Below are 11,758 nucleotides of genomic sequence, written 5' to 3' on the forward strand. Positions count from 1 at the left end.
GATGAGGCTGGGCTGGGTAGTATCACCTTGTGAATTTTCCTCCTTTATCTTCAGCTGTTCGGCACAGAAAGCTTCCTCATTGTAAGCAGTGATCATTTCAGTAAACACAGAAGCGAGATGGTTACGCTGACTTTGGCGCTATCGCATCTCCCCATCTTAGTTGATTCCTCAAAGTTTTAGAGAGCCACGCAGATGTTAGACATCCATGGTCACTCATTGGTTCTTATTGGCATAGGCAGACCAAAATATCAACGGGCACGTTGGAGTTGGTATTCAACTACAGCCCTCTGCTGTTCACAAAGCCTTGCCAACATATGTATTGTTGAGTTCCAGCAAATGGGCAGTTTGCAAATCTGTTAGTGAGCTGGCACTTGCAAGCGCTGCTGCAGCACAGCCTGATGGGAGCTGTACATGATTTGTGGAAATGGGTGCTCTCGTGGCATACCTTCATAAATAGTTTAGGCAAATCTGGGTTGGTTTTCAGAAAGAGCTGAACCACTAAGTTGAGCAGGGTAAGTGTGTCAGCTTCTCAAGCTTCAGAGCTGCCACAAGGTTACAACCATTATGATACACAACCATTCCTGGTTGAAAGGTCAGCGGAAAGAGCCACAGATCTGTCTGGTCTGGTATACCTTTTAACAACTCTGCGGCAGTGTGCGGTTTGTCATCTAAAGATATGAGTTTCAGCAGAGCCTATTGCCGCTTCACTTAGGAAGTGCTTCCAGCTTGTGACTGATGGGAAGATAATTCAGAGATGGAGGATGAGGAGAAGGACAAGGGGGAGGTGTTGTGTGGCGCCCCTGACCTGGTCAGGCACCACTGAGTACTGCACCCATGCTGGGGACAGTACAATACAGGTAATCCAGATGGCTGGCTGGGGTGTGGAACACAGGCGCATAGTGATCAGGCCTCACACATGTACCTAAGAGAGGACCCCTGGGGAACCCAGGAGGGGGCAGAGCCTACGCCTTCACTGGAATAGTGGAGGGGGTGAGAGCTTCCATCTCCTCTCAAGGGGTGTGGTAAGAGAGTCTGGTTGCTAGGTGGCGTAGGCAGACACAAGTGGGGAAGGAAAGAGAGATTGGAGGAGTTAGTTAGAGCTGGGAGCTCGGACTGAGGAGATGTCAGCAGAAAGAGCAGAGATGGAAAAACCCACCAGTGAGTCGGTTAGAGCAGAACTCCAGAGGGCTCAGTGAGGAGCAGACCTGTGGGGCTGATGCTGTCTAACAGCGCCCGCGCAGTGGCTACAGACGGGGGAGAACGGTCAACTAGAAGTGCTGCCTGAAAGCCAGCTTCAGCTAGCGAGTGCAACGGAGTGGGAAGTACGGAGACTTCTAGAGAGCACCAGGCCCAACCGGGCGGCAGATCCCGAAGCGAGGATAGATTCACCTTTCCCTGCTAAACCTGCCGGTGTGGGGCTCTTACAGCCCACACCACAACACTACAAAAGCCGCAGCCACGTAACCGCAGTGAGGGCCCATAGGTCATAGGAGGCAAGAGGCTGGAGTGGCCTGGTCCGGGGAACAAGCACACGGCACACAAGAAGGGGAGAGAGGCTTGGAGCATCTTCCCTGGGTGACCCCCATAGGGACTCAAAGTCGGGGTCACCCCAAACCACCAAGGGCTAAGGAAGGCGAGTCAGTAGTCACCCTCATAAAGTCAGCCTGAAGGACACCTGGTTCCCATCTGGTTCATCTCAGCTACGCCCGGGCTACTCACCCTGCCATCTAATGTGAGTAAAAACCCTGAAAGACATCCTGCCTGTGTGGTCATTCTGCGACTTGTGGTACTACAAACCTACACAGGGCCCTGGGGCTTGCCTCACTCTCAGGAGGCTACTACATCTAACTGCACACACCATCAGCCCCAGGCGACCCTCATCCTGCAGTGGCGGTCCCTACTGGCCGCAATACTGAGAGTGGCGTCACGATCAAACAAGAAGATTTCCTACCAGTGACGGAGATCCAGCAACGTGGAGTCCCTGAAGGTAATGCACCGACACCGACACAACACCCGTGGGGCTTCACATCTGGCGTCACGAACAGGATAAGGACTAGACCTGTTCAGACAGGTGACCATGTGCCTGGGCGGTCCGCTTGAAAAATTGGAAGCGCCGCCATATTGCCACCATGAAAAGCGCGCTGAAAAACAACAGCAGCCCGCGCTGGAAGAAGTTACCGCCCACGAGGAGGTGTGGCTACCCAGAGATCCCCTGCAGAGTTCTGACCTTGCCAGCTATGAGAGTGGAAGCGTCGAGAAACGGCGGAACAGAAAGGGAGCCACAAGCCTGCTGCTGGGAGAGAAGCTGCTGAAAGAGGCAGAACAGAAGCTGGACAGCTTGCTACAGGAGGCAGCGACGAGGCCACCGCTGGGAGATCGTGCGGAAGACGGCGCAGAAGGAATGGCGTCTGACAGCAGGAACCCAGAACCAGGCTCCGCTGCCTGGTGGTATCGGGAGCTGGCCCAGTTCTGTGATCGACTGGAGACCCGGGTCATAGAGCAGGTCAGAGAAGAGTACGCGGAGTTCCTGGGGATGGCTGCGGCGGTGCGGACCTACGAGGAGGGAGCCGCGCGACGCATGTCAGACCGAGCGGCGACGACGCAGACCCCGATGCTGCCACCGGTGGGTGAGTCAAGTGATGCCCCGGCCAGCGCGAGTGCCCCGACCCCTGCAGCCACGCCCGCGGTCCCCGAAGAGGCGCCCGGCGCGGCGATGCTGGACCAGGCCGCAGCCACGCTAGAAGCAGCCCGCCAAGCCCAGGCCGCTGCAGCGATGCCCCGCCTGTCCCGCAGGGCTCCGACCACCACGGCAGTGCTCATCCGTGCTGCAGGTGTGACGCTGACCCAGGCTGCCACCCTGCTGAACCCAGCCCGCCAAGACTCCAACGCAGCAGCGACGCTCGTCCACGCCGCAGGTGATATGCTGAACCAGGCCGCAGCCCCGCCGGGTGCGGCCCGCCAAGCTCCGACCACCGCAGCGATGCCCTGCCCGGCCCACACAGATCAGGCCGCCGCAGCGATGCCCTGCCCGGCCCGCACAGATCAGGCCGCCGCAGCGATGCCCTGCCCGGCCCGCACAGACCAGGCCGCCGCAGCGATGCCCTGCCCGGCCCGCCAAGACCAGGCCGCCGCCATACAGGGCGCGGCCCGCCAAGATAAAAGAGACATACCATTTACCCCGGCCTGCAAGGCCAGAGCTGATACCGCTCCCCAATCCACGGAGGTCTCTGATAGGAAGCCCACGCTGGAGGAAGAATACTGGCAGATGAGGGCTGACATGGAGGCCAAGTTTCCCCAGTGGTTGGTGGATCTGTACCTGCGCCCCCCATGCGCCCCTGAGGAGATTCAGGCAACCCCTGCAGCCGCGCCGGAGAGTCCCCCGCCCGGGCCAGCAGAAGAAAGTCCATCCCCAGTCCTGCCACCAGAGGAGTGCCAGGAAGAACTAAGGGGGAGAGGAGGCCAGGAAGCAGAAGGGCTAACTCCGACGCCAGCCGCAGCAGACCCCTACCCAGAGCCGGAGATGCTGCCCTATTCCCGCTGGGAGGAGGAAGACTTGACACCGTCAGCAGACGAAGATCAGCCCAAAGACCTCACCTGGGAGCCTGCAGGCATGAACCCAGCCCGCAAGACACGGCGCAGCAGATCAAAGCGTCCTCCGACACCACAGTCCCCAGAACAGAAAGAGGTTACAGCCAGAGATCTGGAGGAGAAAAGGTGCCTAAGAAGGTCCAAAGCCCAGGCTAGAGGACCCCTTTACAGAGGAATAGTAGAGGACTTCAACCTGAAAAGTGGATACGGCTTCATTGTAGTGAAAGGAATAAAAGAGGGCATATTTGTTAACAGGAGAGATGTTCAAGCCCACCTGCCCAGAGGACATTCCGGCAGAAATTTGAAAATTGGAGAAGCAGTACAGTTCACTCTGCATGAAGGTGAAAGGGGATTGTATGCGCTCGATGTAGCACCATGTCCAAGACAAGAAAGACAAGGAAGACAAGAAAGACAAGAAAGACAAGAAAGACAAGAAAGACAAGAAAGACAAGAAAGACAAGACAGAGATAAAGAAACAGATACAGAAAAGGAATCAGATGCAGACCAAGAACGGAAAGATAAAGATCCTACAGATGAAGAAAGAGACAAAGAGCAGGAAAGTCACAGGTGCCAGTGCCCAACGTGCCCTCGCCCTAGTGAAAAAAAGGAGTAAAGTAAAGGAAAGTAAGAAGAGAAGTTACTGTTTTGATCAGTTTTGAAAAGTTTTGTTTTGCAACGTTTAAGAAATGCGCCCACAAAAACTATTGTGAGAAACAAACTTAAGGCTATGAACTTGCTATAGCCACAAACTCTCGCAGTGTAAATAGTTACACCAGTGGCACCACCACCAGGGCCAGCCTGTTTAGGGGCTTGGCTCGTCTGCAACCAGGGGGGCCCGTCCGTAGAAAAGGGCCTTGGCTCACCTGCGACCAGAGAGCACGCCTGTTTATGGGGCCTTGGCTCACCACCACAAAGAGGGTACCTGGTCAGCACCAACTGTGGAGTCCGCCTCTGCATCCTGCCAGAAGAGGCTGACGGCGCGGATCCACCAGGCCAGGTATACCCTGAAACCACCAGCCCATGAAAGCCGCCTATACATCCTGCCAGAAGTGGCTGAAGTTGCGGCCAACGTGAGAGGGTTTTGGGTGGGTTAACGGACTTGTGGGTGGAGGGTGGTGATGTCTGATACCTGGTGCTTTTAAAAATGTTTTACATGTTTTAATGTTTTATGCATTTTAAAATGTTGTCTTGCAGCCCGAGGACGTGCTGGTGATAACTAAGGGGGAATGTGGCGCCCCTGACCTGGTCAGGCACCACTGAGTACTGCACCCATGCTGGGGACAGTACAATACAGGTAATCCAGATGGCTGGCTGGGGTGTGGAACACAGGCGCATAGTGATCAGGCCTCACACATGTACCTAAGAGAGGACCCCTGGGGAACCCAGGAGGGGGCAGAGCCTACGCCTTCACTGGAATAGTGGAGGGGGTGAGAGCTTCCATCTCCTCTCAAGGGGTGTGGTAAGAGAGTCTGGTTGCTAGGTGGCGTAGGCAGACACAAGTGGGGAAGGAAAGAGAGATTGGAGGAGTTAGTTAGAGCTGGGAGCTCGGACTGAGGAGATGTCAGCAGAAAGAGCAGAGATGGAAAAACCCACCAGTGAGTCGGTTAGAGCAGAACTCCAGAGGGCTCAGTGAGGAGCAGACCTGTGGGGCTGATGCTGTCTAACAGCGCCCGCGCAGTGGCTACAGACGGGGGAGAACGGTCAACTAGAAGTGCTGCCTGAAAGCCAGCTTCAGCTAGCGAGTGCAACGGAGTGGGAAGTACGGAGACTTCTAGAGAGCACCAGGCCCAACCGGGCGGCAGATCCCGAAGCGAGGATAGATTCACCTTTCCCTGCTAAACCTGCCGGTGTGGGGCTCTTACAGCCCACACCACAACACTACAAAAGCCGCAGCCACGTAACCGCAGTGAAGGCCCATAGGTCATAGGAGGCAAGAGGCTGGAGTGGCCTGGTCCGGGGAACAAGCACACGGCACACAAGAAGGGGAGAGAGGCTTGGAGCATCTTCCCTGGGTGACCCCCATAGGGACTCAAAGTCGGGGTCACCCCAAACCACCAAGGGCTAAGGAAGGCGAGTCAGTAGTCACCCTCATAAAGTCAGCCTGAAGGACACCTGGTTCCCATCTGGTTCATCTCAGCTACGCCCGGGCTACTCACCCTGCCATCTAATGTGAGTAAAAACCCTGAAAGACATCCTGCCTGTGTGGTCATTCTGCGACTTGTGGTACTACAAACCTACACAGGGCCCTGGGGCTTGCCTCACTCTCAGGAGGCTACTACATCTAACTGCACACACCATCAGCCCCAGGCGACCCTCATCCTGCAGTGGCGGTCCCTACTGGCCGCAATACTGAGAGTGGCGTCACGATCAAACAAGAAGATTTCCTACCAGTGACGGAGATCCAGCAACGTGGAGTCCCTGAAGGTAATGCACCGACACCGACACAACACCCGTGGGGCTTCACATCTGCAAGAACTGGCATAGAAGGTGAAGAAAACCCTGATGGAACTAGAGCTCACAATTCTAGGCATCGTTAGCATGTGTGCCTCCCAGGCCAAAACTAGGTGCCCATCAGTGTGTTGTCAGGGAAATGTGGCATTCCTGGCCACAAGCACTTGTCCATGTGTCCATGATTAAGTGGACCTTCCCATTTACTGCATTGGTGAGGCTATGGATGATGTTATTGGACACGTGCTTGAGTAAGTCAGGGACGGCACTCCGAGAAAAAATATGGATGGCTGAGGACTGAGTACCATAGCATTGTGGAAAGTCTCACTGCCCACAAGCTTCACTGGCAACATTTCCAGGGGAAGCTGTATAGAAATATGTCTATTTAGTGGTTAGGCCTGTGGGCGGGTGGCTGCATATTTCTGCTTGCTTTCCAAGGCCTCCTGTTGAGACAGCTGGACATTGCACTGGAACAAGGAAGTGGACATGCTTGATTATGGTGTTTGCGAATGTGCAATGACAGGTTCAGGGTAGGAGGCATCTGAGCCTGTATCCTGAACATTAGACTGACCAGCACATAGGACAGGGGAAGAGGCAGTTGGATCACCCGCAGACAAGGATTGTGGACCCAGGTGTTCGGCCCACCTAGTCAGGTGTTTGGATGACATGTCCCAGAGCATGCTGGTAGTGATTAGGGTGAAAGTGGTCCAGCCCCTTCTTAGCTTGGTCCAGCACAGGTTGCAACTGACCATTTCTTTGTCTTCTGCACTTTGTGTAAAAAAGTGCCAGACTGGGGAACACATATCTCTTGGCCTGGATCTTGCCACCTGTGGATGCTCTAGGGAACAGTTGTCCGCCTTCCTCCTCCAACCCCCCAGTGCCTCTTGTTTACTGTTATGATGGTGTGGATTTTTCTCCTCTCCCTCTGCACTCCTGTCCTCGATCTGCATGCCACCTTGCCAAGTTGGGTCAGTGTCTTTATTGTCTACCAACTTGTCTTCCACTTCACACTCAGGTCTTTCTCCTAACTTGTAGACTTAATATGACTTGTTGGCGACTGTGTCTCATAATCATCTATCTCTTGAGACAGTCATCACTGTTCCCCACCACCGATTTCCTCTGACCATGGCTGCTCAAATATGTGGGCATCACAGGAAATGATCTCCTTATGTGCCTTTTGAAAGATGAACCGAAAGAGGCCAGAAGAAGTCATAAATGGAAAGAGCTACTTTGAGTGTCCAAGTGTGGGGTCACTTGTCCCCTGGGACTCACCATGCTGTAAGGAAGGAGGATCATGGTGACTATTATGTGGTCCTGACTCTTGACTAGCAAGACTAGACTGTGTGGCGGAGAGGGTGGTACTGGTAAATAGACTAAAAGCATTATTTGCCATCCAGACCACAACCTGCTCAAACAGTTCTGGCTTCAACAGTGGTGTCCTGTGCCCCCATGCAAAGTGAGACAGGAAGCTAGGTGTAGATGATAAGTGTTTTTCCTGTGCTCTTACCGCAGGCTCAGTTTGTCCTGGTTCACTGCCACTTTTCTACATGCACGACCATCAGTAGGATGTCCACTCCCATGTCTCTTATCACAGGCCATGCGCAATTTAAATTATGTATGCAAGTAAGAGTGGTGTTATTAGAGAATATTACAGATTTTGTAGTTATCAGCAGCATGGTCTGTAAGGCTAGAATCCCTGCCTACATGCCTATAGGCTTCTAATACATTATCACTACTCCAGAATTTCATCTGACACTAAATGCAATCTAAAAGTGGTATTATTTTAGAATAGAATAGATTTTTTAAATAGCATCAGCACGGTCTGTAAGGCTAGAATCCATGCCTACAGGCCTCTAATACACTATCCCTACTCCAGCAGCTTGTCCTACACTAGGTGCAGGTAAAAAAATCATTAATAGAATAGATATTTTAGGTAGCAGCAGCCTTTTATCTGTAGGGCTAGAATCCTTGCCTACAGGTCTCTAATACACTATCCTTACTCCGGAATCTCACCCGACACTTATTGAAACTAAGAGCATGTAATGTCCCTGCACATCCCAGCCTCTCCGCAGCAGGGATGCTGACTTACTTACCACCCCGGCTGGGTTGCATCCTCCCCCGCTGCCCTGCAGCCATCAACATATGCTCCTGTGCACGCAACACAGGTCCCTCGTGAGTAAGATTAGGTCACGAGTGTAGACACCTGCCCTCCTCTTAAAGGGCTGGCATACCATTTCCCGGAAGTGCCTTTCAGCCTATGGCTGAGAGGCACTAGGTATTTAAGGCATCCTTCAACTAGTCGAGGTGCCTGTGCAATGCTTTTAGTTAGTTAGTTTTCCAGTCTGTTAGCTAGTTGTCAGGTCCCATGCTCCTGTCCAGTTAGCTATACCTCAGTCCAACTTCCCATATCTATCTGTTCTGCTGTGTTCACCATATCTGTCCGTAACCACCTTTGTCTCTGCCTTAGCCATACGCCTGTACCTGCCTGCACCTGTGTTCTTTCCTGAGTCCTTATCTTTTTTTGGGGGCCAGCTGACACAGTCACGGTCACAGCCCTGGGAGTGGAACCTGGTGTCTGCACTTAGATCTTTTGCCACATTAGTTCATTTCAGAGCTAGCCAAAGTGGCTTTCCTGATGTCGCAACTCGGTATGGAGGCTCTTGATTGGATTAACCCTCTGTGGGAGAGAAGAGATCTGGTCACCTCCAACATCCTAGTCTTTCTGGAAGCCTTCAGGATAGTATTTTATGAACTGGGTTAGGTGGCCTCTGCTGCGCCCTCCCTCCTGCAGTTACGTCAAGGTGTACAGACTGTCAGCCAATATGTGGTTCAGTTCCGAACCCTCTCTTTGGAACTAGGTTGGAATAATCAGGTTCTGGTGGCCACTTTTTGGGAAGGTTTTTATATTTGGCTACCCGGGTCAACTTTAGGTTCCAGGAGTGATCCATGGAGGTTAAACATGATAGGAGACTGATATATCTGTCTTTATCAGTCCAGAGGCTGCTGGGGTGCCAGTTTCCAGTTGCCGTTCTTGCTCCTGAACCCATGCAGGTTGAACATATCAAGATATCTGAACAGCGTCAAGACTAGAGATGAGCGAACCGGTCGCGGTTCGGCTCGAGTTCGGTTCGCCAAACGGAGGCCGCGTTCGAGTTCGGTTTGGCGAACCGTTCGACGAACTACTCGAACCCCATAGGAAAAAATGGGAGGCAATCACAAACACATAAAAACACCTAGAAAACACCCTCAAAGGTGTCCAAAAGGTGACAAACAACTCACAAGACAACACAAACACATGGGAAAGTGACAAGAACAAATTTTTATGCGAAAACAAAACAGCTTGACGAGGAATAAGAGGACGAGACACAGATATAGGCATGGCATGCCCCTCTAATATCATGAAAAACACCGCAAGGGTTACTCCAAGCGGAGTCTCCCTTTTTTTCCAAAAATTGGGCCACACAGACACCCCTTCAGTGGTAGCACTTGTGCCCCAGTTGTACACTTCACAGGTACATTTGCATCAAGCACATTCAAAAATACGCCATCTTTAACTGTCCCCAGGATGGCACCGGGGTAGGTAGCAAAGTCTTTGCTGATCCCAGATCTGTTCATCTTGGATCATTTTTAGAAACACTGCAAGCAAGGGTTACTCCAAGCGGAGTCTCCCTTTTTTTCCAAAAATTGGGCCACACAGACACCCCTTCAGTGGTAGCACTTGTGCCCCAGTTGTACACTTCACAGGTACATTTGCATTAAGCACATTCAAAAATACGCCATCTTTAACTGTCCCCAGGATGGCACCGGGGTAGGCAGCAAAGTCTTTGCTGATCCCAGATCTGTTCATCTTGGATCATTTTTAGAAACACTGCAAGCAAGGGTTACTCCAAGCGGAGTCTCCCTTTTTTTCCAAAAATTGGGCCACACAGACACCCCTTCAGTGGCAGCACTTGTGCCCCAGTTGTACACTTCACAGGTACATTTGCATCAAGCACATTCAAAAATACGCCATCCTTAACTGTCCCCAGGATGACACCGGGGTAGGTAGCAAAGTCTTTGCTGATCCCAGATCTGTTCATCTTGGATCATTTTTAGAAACACTGCAAGCAAGGGTTACTCCAAGCGGAGTCTCCCTTTTTTTCCAAAAATTGGGCCACACAGACACCCCTTCAGTGGTGGCACTTGTGCCCCAGTTGTACACTTCACAGGTACATTTGCATTAAGCACATTCAAAAATACGCCATCTTTAACTGTCCCCAGGATGGCAGCGGGGTAGGTAGCAAAGTCTTTGCTGATCCCAGATCTGTTCATCTTGGATCATTTTTAGAAACACTGCAAGCAAGGGTTACTCCAAGCGGAGTCTCCCTTTTTTTCCAAAAATTGGGCCACACAGACACCCCTTCAGTGGCAGCACTTGTGCCCCAGTTGTACACTTCACAGGTACATTTGCATCAAGCACATTCAAAAATACGCCATCCTTAACTGTCCCCAGGATGACACCGGGGTAGGTAGCAAAGTCTTTGCTGATCCCAGATCTGTTCATCTTGGATCATTTTTAGAAACACTGCAAGCAAGGGTTACTCCAAGCGGAGTCTCCCTTTTTTTCCAAAAATTGGGCCACACAGACACCCCTTCAGTGGCAGCACTTGTGCCCCAGTTCTACACTTCACAGGTACATTTGCATCAAGCACATTCAAAAATACGCCATCCTTAACTGTCCCCAGGATGACACCGGGATAGGTAGTGTCGAGGGCGGGGGCCGGTTCCCCGTCACGGGGGCTGCTCGGGGAGATCACGCTCGGATCCGGTGCCTTCTCCTCGGTGGCTCGAGCGGGCCGGACCCGGGGCTCAAGCAGCGCTCCTCGCCCCCGAGTGAAAAGGGGAGTTGGGTTTGCTGGGTGAATGTGTGTAGAGTTCGTGATGCCACCCACAGGTTGTGGTGATGGTGGGCTCCATCGCTGCTGGTGACGGGTCTCCCAGGAGCGATGACGGGGAGCAGCTAGGTGTTAACCCCTCCGTGGGTAGGGGTGGTGGGTCCCGGGGCCCGGTGAGGGAGAGAGAGAGAGAGTCCCGTAGCAGGGGTTTGCAGGGTGCAGTGTTGCGGTGCAGCGCGGTGCGGTCCCGGATGGCACTGGTGTACTTACTCAGACACAGATGAACAGAGTCTCTGGTAAACCAAATGGCTGGATGGACAGGGCCCGCAGCCGGCTGCTGTGTTCTCCCTAGATGGGTTGATGGTTGCTGTCGTTCCCTGCACCTGTGTTTTGTGTCTTGACTCCAATGCCTGGGCACCGGGAGTCCGCTCCCCGGCGTATACGTCCCAGAGGAGCCCGTTTGCCTGCAGGCGCTGGCCCTTTGGATCTCTGGCCCTTGGCGGGGGCACTTAACTGGCACGGTTGGGCTATTGCCTTCACTCGGGACTTGGGTGGGAATGAACCCCTGAGGTCCAGACCGCAATCAGGAAATTTGACTAAAGGTTGGCTTTAAGCCTAGTCGGGGTCTGAGTACCCTATCTGGTGCTTGGCTCCAATCGGCTCCCCAGTTCGGTACCGGTAGGCCATCACCCGACCCCGGCAATACGGTTGCGCTGACCTTCACCAACTCCTGCAGACGGCCACCACCATCTGTGAACCTTGCTGAACGTGCCTGGGATCCAACCCAGACACCAACAGTTTCACTCCTTCCTCTCTAGACTCAACTGTAAACTGATGTGTTTTCCCAC

This window comes from Anomaloglossus baeobatrachus, chromosome 2, assembly GCF_048569485.1.
Source record: "Anomaloglossus baeobatrachus isolate aAnoBae1 chromosome 2, aAnoBae1.hap1, whole genome shotgun sequence".
NCBI classification, from domain to species: Eukaryota; Metazoa; Chordata; class Amphibia; order Anura; family Aromobatidae; genus Anomaloglossus; species Anomaloglossus baeobatrachus.